Source organism: Dipodomys spectabilis, unplaced genomic scaffold (genome assembly GCF_019054845.1).
Source record: "Dipodomys spectabilis isolate Male_0828 unplaced genomic scaffold, ASM1905484v1 ptg000557l, whole genome shotgun sequence".
NCBI lineage: Eukaryota > Metazoa > Chordata > Mammalia > Rodentia > Heteromyidae > Dipodomys > Dipodomys spectabilis.
The window spans coordinates 52,074-62,215 of NW_024871234.1; the positions used below are offsets into that span (position 1 = coordinate 52,074).

General features: G+C 43.6%; 1 pseudogene; it reads left to right on the top strand.

The window, feature by feature from the left end:
• Positions 1-899: 899 nt before the first annotated feature.
• On the top strand, positions 900-8,244 carry LOC122100048 (annotated as a pseudogene).
• Positions 8,245-10,142: the final 1,898 nt, after the last annotated feature.

The window sequence follows — 10,142 nt, forward strand, 5'->3', positions numbered from 1 at the left end:
ACAAACTTTATCGACCATAATAATGACAATTTGTATTGTGAAGGTTAAAATATGTTTGTGACTTCAACTAAATATCACTATTCCACAATATTCTGAAATAAGAGAAATTTAGGTAATCACCTAATCTCAATAATAGTAAAAATCTCAGAAAGAGTCACCAGGCCTTAATTTCAAGCCCTAACACCAACGTGCCTAACTCCGGCCAAACACACACACACACACACACACACACACACACACACACACACACATACACAGAGCAGGAGCTGAGTTCTCACGCTTGGAGCAGAAGCCAAATGAAACAAAAAGTAGACTGTAGTAGACCTATGGCTTAAGTAATAAAGCAAGCTGCTTTTAAGAGAAAAGAAAAGAAAACCTGAGTATGAAGGCAAGGCCCTAAGCCCCTGACTCTTCCCAGAATGGAAATCAGTCATGGAATCCAACAGAACGTGCCCCTTCAGTTCTAGGCCCTCCTATCAAAAATAGATGGTAGGCTTGTTCTTGGCTTCTGGCACAAGTACTTTGTGTAGAGGAAGCCCCTCCTCTTGCTTCCTGGATCCCAGGGTTCAGCCTCTCTTGTGAGTCAGGGTGGGAGGTGGATGGCAGTGTGGCAAGAGGTTCCAAATGGAGTGGCAGCTGTGCTAATTGACTTGAGGCTGACAGCTGGATGCCAGGGTTAAGTGATAACAGGTAGCTATCTCTGATTACCCAGCAGTAGGCAGACTGAGTTGGAGCACCTGCTAGCTCTGCCTATCAAGTCCACCCCATCTCCTCTGCCCCGTAACAAACAGACGTTTAAATGGGGATCTGAGTTGGCTGTGTCAGATTCCTGCTCCCCAGCCCTACCTGTTTTCCTCTGTGTACACCACTGCTGAGGACACACATCCAACTCTTTGCAGCCCTACACCGTGAGGGAGATCGTGTACATACAGGCAAGCCACTGTGGCAACCAGATTGGCGCAAAGGGGAGCATGACACTGGCCTAGGATCCTAGTCTCAAATTTAGGGGGATGAGGAGGAAGAGGATGGGGTTGGAGGGTGCAGGTGGTGGTGGTCATGTCTAGGCTGAGGTAGGTGGGGCTCCATAGTAGTCCCTAACCTCCTGGAAATCAAGTCCCCCAGATAGTTTCCCCAATTTCCCTAATTTGTGTGGCCCAGGTGGGTGTGGTTTTTTAAGCAAGGCTGGGGTGGTTTCAAATCCCTTGCATGTCTTAGTCTTACCTGAGACTCAAGTCATTGTACTTAGTTTCCTGGGAATAGACTAATGCATTTTTGGTCTGATTTGAATGAAAGGAGTGCAGTGTCTTTGAGCTGACAGATACAGAGGATTCCCTTTTTGTCAACTGATGAGTATTAGATAATTGAGAACAGTTCATCCACCTTAATGCAAATTTCTCTGAGTTTTCATGCCCTATCTCAGTTCCCTTAAGTTGGGTGTTTTCTAAATCAGTGGTTGTCGGTGTATGATCTGAGGACCCTTGGGGTTCTGGAGACCCTTCTAGCTGAGTCTTCAAGTTACTGCTTTGGCAATTTCATGTCCATATAAGGCCAGGTTCTCATCATAGAATCCAAACAGAATATGGTATCCCGTAAGATGGAATAAACATAGGAGAACCCAGATGTCTTCTATTCAGCCAGATAGCAAAGAGATTAACAAAACTAAAATACCATCAATTTTTGTGCTTTTTTTAATTTAAAAAATCTAATTTTTTTACAAAAATATTTGTGTCAACAGGACTTGGGTTTCTTATAGTTATTTTAAAATCCATTGTTTGGACAGTTAACATTCTAGGCCATAATACACTTCTAGTTCCATCTCAGTTTGGGGAAATGCTAAGCGATGAGCACAACATTGACTGCACTGGCAACTATTATGTAGACAGCAGCTTACAGCTGCAGAGAATCGAGGTATATTACAATGAGGCAGCTAGTGAGTGTCTCCTGTCCGGCTTCCAATACTGTGGCAGAATAGGTCCCTGGGGAATACTAATGACAAGGAAGGAGTTCCTGCCTTTCTTAGGGTGGTATTGTAGTTCGAATTTGGGGCCTCAATCTTGTAAGTCAAGTGCTGTATCCACCTGAGCCACTCCACCATATATTTTGTTTTAATTTTTGAGTATACACTTGTGAATTTCCTCAGGAAAGCCTTTTACTGAATTCCCCCTACCTGTACTTGCTGACTAGCCACACCTGGATTTTTTTTTTTTTGTCATGGGGCTTCAACTCTGGGCATAGGCATTATCCTTCATCTCTTCAATCTTTCTTTTCCTTTTATTATCAGGGGTTCCTTTTTTTAGAACTCTCTGGGCTTCTGGGATAACTCCTTCTAGCTTAGTTTAATTCATTAATTCTGCTTGTTGTAACATATTTGCAAATTTTAAGTTTTTATGTTTACTATGCGTGAGCCGCAAAACCGCTTGTGAAGTTGTAGGAGTTTTTGGAGGCAGCGTCACATCAGATGATTGATTGGGGCATCGCCCACATTTAATCTTTGGTCCTAGTCTTTATTATTTAGAGAAGTCATCTCTATTGGACTGGAAAGAAACAACATGCTCTGTTCACGGATCAATAGAAAAATAGCCAAAACGAGAATAAAAGCAACGAATGTACAGCCAAGAAGAATATAGTAAGAATAAAGGTAGAGGCTATAAAGGTGCAGCCAAGTGTATGGGAAGCCTTGAACCAACACCCCCTTCCTGCAGGCATGCTTCCCTAAAGCTCTTTGTCTAACGCGATCTCATGCAGACTCCGCAGGAGGTGGCATGACACCAACTATTTCAGGTAGTTTCTTGGAGATGAGAGTCTCCCAGAATTTCCTGCCCCAGCTGGCTTCAATCTGCGATCCTAAGATCTCAGACTTTTGAGTAGCTAGAATTTCACCCTTCAGCAACCAGAGCCCAGTTGCATTGCCCTCTTTAAAATACAGATTAAATTTCTAAAAAAAAATTTTGAAATTGAAAATTTTAAAGAGGGATGTTCAGTCACTAATATATATGTGAATAGTCCAAATCATAAAGCATAAATAAAGTGTCTCACCTTGAAATCTATAACACTTCTGGACTTCAGCATTTTGAATATGAATACTTAGCCAACAATAAATTCTTTTTAAGGTTTTTAAAGTAAAAAACATTGTTGTGATGTAGAAAAACCCAATAATAATGTGTAAACACTGCTTTTAAATGATATATATTGTCTTTCCTAATACAAACAACCTTACTGAAGTCTACAGAGTAGATTGTCAGTTTTTGTAACTGTCAATGTGAAATTCATTTAATTTTATATAAAGAGTTTCCATTCTACATCATTGTATACAAACAGAATCGTAGATAATTGGTTTTCCTGTGTAATAAACCAATGAAAAAGTGCAAACAAAAGGACAGAGCTATTTAATGTATTTGAGTTTTATAGATCTACATTTGGGGATGTCCTCACCTTGGTATTTTGTGTTGATATTGCTTAAGTAAGATATAAGACTTTAATCTTGTGGTTCCTTGGTTGAGAGTCGTTGTGTGGAATTGTGTCACTGCTATGAACAGTATTTTATGTTGTGTCTTTATTAGATCCTGTATATCAGGCAGGATGGCCAGTTTTCTTCATGTCATTGTTTAGGAAGGGGGCAGTCTCAAACTCATGTTTATATCATTTTAACTGATATCCCTTTTGAAAAATCAGGTTAAATGGCAAATTGCAAGTAATTGCCCAAGGTTGCTCTGAGTATTTGAATACAGGGAAATGTGCTATTTGATAACAATTATTGAAACATTATAACACAAGAAATATGAATTTTATGTATTTTCCCCAGGAAAGCATTATACTTGAATTCCCCCTACATCTACTTGCTGAAGAGCCACACCTGGCTCTTTTGTTTTGTTTGTTTGTTTTTTTTGTCAGCAGTGGCACTTAAACTCTGGGCCTATGCACTGTGCCCCAACTCTTCTGTTCAAGACAAGCAGCCCTACCACTTAAGCCACAGTGCCATTTCTGGTTTTCTATTAGTTTATTGGAGATAAGAGTCTCACAGACTTTCCTGCCCAGGCTGGCTTTGAACAGTGATGATCTCCAACTTCAGAGTTGCTAAGATTATAGGCATGAGCCACTGGTGCTCTGCACCTAGCTACTTTTAATTGGGGAAGGGAAGGGATAGTGTGAGAACAACAAAGGAGTGGGTAACAATGTTCGACAATAAATGTTCTCATTTCCTTACTCATGTAACTGTAACTCCTCTATACAGCACCTTTACAATAAAAATAAAATTAACAAAAAAGAGAAAGCTTCTTGCTGATAGGCAATGATGACTCACACCAATAATCCTAGCTACTCAGGAGGCTGAGAAATGAGAATCATCGTTCAAATCCAGCCTGGGCAGGAAAGTCCCTGAGACCCTTATCTACAATAAACAACTCAGAAAACTGAGAGTTGGACTGTGGCTCAAGTGATAGAGGTGCTAGTCTTGAGCTGAAGAGCTGAGGGACAGTGCCCAGGCCCAGAGTTCAAGCCCCACCATGAACAACAACAACAACAAAAAAGGTGTTGTCATCTTTCTTTTGCCCCATTAGACTCAAAGCCTGATGCTCATCTTTGCCTCCTGAGTAGCTGAGATTTCAGCCACCATGCCCAAAGCAAAGGAATAAAATGCATGGAAATAGACAACTGCAAACGTCCTTAAAGTTGCTGAAGCCTCTTGCATGGTGATTCATTCTCAAGATATCTTTTCTGTTTCCATGTCTGAAATGCTGTAATTTCTATAATGAATGCTGAGAGCCACTTAGAATCATAAGCTCTGCTCCTAAGTTCCTTGTCAAGTATAGGCCCAAGTCAACTCTTGTTCCCACAGGCAACAAATATGTTCCTCGGGCCATCATGGTGGACCTAGAGCCTGGCACCTTAGACTTAGTAGGATCGGAACCATAGAGTTTCAGTCCAGACACTTCATATTTAGTATGCCAGCATGGTCCATAGAAGATGGCTAACAGGCACCCCTCCTTCCTAACATCCAGACACTCCAGTTCCCAGAGCTGAGCTGAGCCTTTATTCATCTAGATATCATCCTCACCTAACCCACCTATTTCAGTCCACAGGAGTCATGTCCCTGTCCACTCAATCAGCACAGATAAATACCAGTCTGCAAACAGCCTCTGAAGGGAATGATCAGCGAGCAGGGAACACCTCCAACAAGGTTTCAGTGCTGCTGGCCATTTCAAATACCTGGCAATAACAGGGAACCATTTGAGGACACCAGAAATCAAAGCACAGCTATGTGTGAGCAAGGTGCAGACAAGTGCCTGCAGCTTAGCTTCCCTCTGACCAATCTGTTCTCTTGTTCCTCCTGTGAAAGTAAGTACTTTTCCAGTATTGAGGCAGGCTCTGTTCATTTTTTTTGGTCGGTCGTGGGGCTTGAACTCTGGGCCTGAGCACTGTACCTCAGCTCTTCAGCACAAGGCAAGCACTCTACCGCTTGAACCACAGCATCCCTTCTGGCTTTTTCTGTTTATGTGGTGTTGAGGAATCGATCCCAGGGCCTTGTGCATGTGAGGCAAGCACTCTACCACTGAGACCCCTTCCCATCACCAGGCTCTGTTCATTTTTAGAAGTACGTGGTTTGGGTTAAAATGTATCTTCCTCCACATTGTCTTTACTTTCTTTAGAACCTGGGTGATTTGTAGGGTCCCAGATACATTGAAAACATTTCCTAGGGGCTAGGAAGGTGGCTCAGCAGTACCGTGCTTGCCTTGCATGCATGAGGCCCTGGGTTCGATTCCTCAGCACCATATAATCAGGAAAAAAAAGCCAGAAGTGGTGCTGTGGCTTAAGTGGTAGAGCACTAGCCTTGAGCTGAAGAGCTGAGGGACAGCGCCCAGGCCCAGAGTTCAGGCCCACGACTAGACCCCAAAAAAGAAAACATTTCCTTTATTTCACCAGTGTATCTAAAATAATAGCCAAAGTTGCTCAGAGGAGCCTATAGTCTTCACAATGCATATAGCAAAGTCATTATTCCTGGAGTATGTGTCTCATCATGTCTTTGTGTCTGATAGGCCAGAACAGAGCAGGCAATAACTGGGCCAAGGGCCACTACACAGAGGGAACCGACGGTGCTGGAAGTGGTGAGCAGAAAGGTGTGTCTGTCTCCAGGGTTTCTAGCTGGCCTACTCCCTGGGAGGTAGCACCAGGTCAGGCATGGGCACCCTGAGTCTCAACAAGATCCGAGAGGCGTTCCCAGACAGCATCATGAACACCTTCAGTGTCATGCCCTTGCCCAAGATGTTGGACACTGGCACCTTAGACTCAGTGAGATTGGAACCATTTGGCCAGAGTTTCAGACCAGACAACTTCATATTTGATATGTCATCATAGTCCATGGGAGATGGCTAACGGGCACCCCTCCTCCCTAACATCCAGACACTCTAGTTCCCAGTGCTGGGCTGAGCCTTTATCCACCTAACCCTATCATCCTCACCTAACCCTACAACACCATCTTGTCTATCCACCAGTTGGTGGAAAATGTAGATGAAACATTCTGCATTGACAACAAGGCCCTGTATGACATCTGCTTTTGCACCCTGAAGCTGCCCATGCCCACCTATGGAGACCTGAACCACCTGGTGTTGGCTACCATGATCAAGGTCACCACCTGCCTGCGCTTCCCTGCCCAGCTGAATGCAGACCTGCGCAAGCTGGCTGTGAACACGGTGTCCTTGCCCTGCCTGCGCTTCTTCATGTCTGGCCTTGCACCCCTGACAAGCCGTGCCAGCCAGCAGTACAATGCTCTCTCAGTGCCCAAGCTCACCCAGCAGATGTTTACACCAAGAACACGATGGTCACCTGTGATCCCCGCCATGGCTTCTACCTGACAGCGGCTGCCATCTTCCGAGACCGCATGTCCATGAAGGAGGTGGATGAGCAGATGCTCAACTTGCAGAACAAGAACAGCAGCTACTTTGCAGAATGGATCCCCAACAACGTGAAGACACTTGTGTGTGACATTCCCACACATGGCCTCACGATGTTGGCCACATTCATTGGCAACAACACGGCCATCCAGGAACCCTTCAAGCACACCTCAGAGCAGTTCAGTGCCATGTTGCAACACAAGGCATTCTTGCACTGGTATACAAGCGAGGGCATGCATGAGATGGAGTTCACTGAGGCTGAAAGCAACATCAATGACCCGGTGTCCAAGTACCAGCAAATCAAAGATGCCACTGCTGATGAACAGGGGGAATTTGAAGAAGTCTTGTGGAAGAAGAGGTTTAAGATTTCCCATTGCTAGCAATGCAACAGGAATGCCAGGGCCTGCCTATTGCTTCTCAAATAAATGGTGCTATCCTGAGCTACTGTTGTCCTGCAGTGGGACCTTGCTATGTATCATCATGCTCAGCCTTCTCTGTCAGGAACTCACTGACAGTGAATGTAAAAATGCAGATTTCTTTTAAATATGATTGTTTTAAAACCCTATTTGTATAAATAAAGAAGTATACATTTTATACCCTGAGCCCTTATTCTTCTTTAGAATCCTTTTTATTCTTTCAGTGTATTTGAAATATAAATTTGGACAGAAGGATTTAATCTTAGCAATATAGGACTGGTGCTCAAGAGGAGTATTAAATTCATGGTTTTTCTGCTATTTTGAAGAGGAGGATGACAAGTGCCAATGTTGTTGTTTTTCCTGTTGGCCCAGTTTTATAGTTTTCAATCTCTCAAAAGCATGCAACTAGCAAAAAAGCAGTTTGAAGAGAAAGAAAACTAGATCCAGATGCTACTTCTCCTTCAGACAACCACAGGTTCTTGTCTCATGTCCCATCAGAGGGATTTCAGTCACATTCCCCAGAAACAGTATCAGGAACACTGATCCCTGTGTTTAGAGTTCAGTTGGCAATGAAGCAGCACTCACAGGATGAGTGCAAGTTCCTGGTTGCCAGGGTAGTTTCTCAAGGTGTCTGGCAGCTTTAAGTACAGAAGTGATTCTAGATGTTTGAGGGAGTGAGAGGCTGAGAAGCTGACCAGTCCCATAGTGTATCAAGAACTGCTTGACACAGTACTTCCAAGTCAAGGAGAGGAGGGGAGACATGGCCTGTCCCAATGACCCATTCTCATGTTCATTTTTCCAGCAGTCAAAGCTGTCTGAGGCCCACAGGGTGTTGTAAGGATATAAGGGATGGATGGATCTAGCCTGTTGGGTATGTTTACTTTACATGAGTGAAACAGAAATCTCAATTGCTTAGAACCTACAATGGCCAGGAAGAGGGTGAACACTTCTGTTTTCACTGGAGGCCAAATCAATCACTGGTTCTTTTTGCCAGAATCTTTCACTCTTCTTTCAGTGAGGCTCCAGGCAGGTTGTCTGTGCCAAGCATTCCTCCATGGCCACCAATAACCTGTAAGAGTACCTTTTTCTTCAGAAAAAGGGCTATGGGAATACTGCAACTTATAGAAAGCTCTAAGGAAAAGGTACTTCTGGGTGAGGTGCAAGTACCTTGTTGCTAGTAAAGTTGGGAGATGGTAAGTTCCGTAAGTTTTCCTCTACCAGGCCTGAGGTTGGGGTAGGGTAGGGAGGGGTGGGATAGAGATCTTTAAGCCAAGCTGGTCTCACTCATTAGAAAGTAAACTGTCCCAGAGAGTGATCTGTGACTAGAAGCAGGTTATTTTGTGTCCTTGCCCCAGGGAGATCAAAGTGCAAATAGCTTCCATTGTGGGAGTCCTATGGAGTAAGTATTGATACCCCTGGGTCTCTAGTCCTAGAACTGACCAGGTTGGATGAACCCAAATCTTCTAAGGCTGCTGGGTCAGAACTGAAGGCAGGCCTGGCCAAGGCACTCTCATTCCTCAGTGGGTTAAGGATTGAGGCCAAGCTGTGATGGAGGCACCACCCATCCTATCTACCAGTGTTTGACTAAGAACATTTTTGTTTTCTCTTAAGTACCCATTTATGAGTCTTTTCATGAGTCTTTTCTGGTGGCTTTGGCTTATTTCTTTACACTTTTGAAGAAGTAGTTCTTGGTTCATAATTAATGACTCATGCCTCACTCCTTAGAAAACTCCTGTTGATAATTTTACCAGTAGACCACCATGTATTTCTCAGGCATGACTTTTGTTTTCTCCTAGCCAGAGCTCTGCATTCATTGCCACACAAGCTAATGTGGAGGTGATTCCTATAGATCAGTGATTTTTTTGTCCAATTGCTAAGTGCAGCATCTCCCTTATTCTCATGTACCTTAGTAATTGTATCAAATACTTAATAGAGTTCTTGACAAGTATGATAAACAAAGTTCAGAGGTGAAGATGCAGCTCAGTAGTAGAGTACATCCCTGGCATGCACATGACTCTCAGTTCAGTCCCCAGCACCAAAAGGAGGAAAGGCAACAAATGTTAGGCTCAGGAGAGGATACATTAGGACTCATAGAACAGCAGCACCTAGATTGGCAATGAGGAGTTGTGAAATGAGGGAACATTGGTAGAATATTTGTAGAGGGAAAGAAGAGAGCCCCTTGATGTGTGTACCCTTTTAGAAAGCAGAGGTAAAAACAGGGAATGAACCTCTGGTAGTCAGCCTAGGCCGTGGAAGGAAGAAGCCATGACATGTATGTTACTCTATTGGGACCAGAGTGTAAAGTGGCACCACCATACCAGGTCATGGCCCAACAAGAACAAGTTTGTCAGAAACACATTCTTGCATTGGAGAGATGTCTTTTGACCACTTTGGCCATGTTAATATTTCCTTATGCTGCTGCTTTTTCCTTCCAACTTGTCATACCTATAGCAGATCCTGTCCAGGAGACCCATTCTCTCTAATCTTATTCTCTAAGTCTCCCAGTTTATAGCTCCATATATCCTAGACCAAAAAAGTAGGGGGTAGATACTCTGTCAGACATAGATTGAAACTGAAAGGTATCTTTGAAGTAGACTTTGACAAGGTTCAGGTATTGACAGTCTTGTGTTGATATGTGCTGTGATTGCAACCAGCTTCTGGTCTAATTCTGAGATGACAGTGGGAGAGAAATGGTGATAGGACATCATGGACCACTATGGTTTCAAAACCTTCGCAGGTACATCTCCATTCATGGATGTGCTATCAGCCAACATACAGATGTCTGTTAAAGGGATGATGGCCGGGAAAAGGAAATTTATTGGCCACAGATGAGACCAGC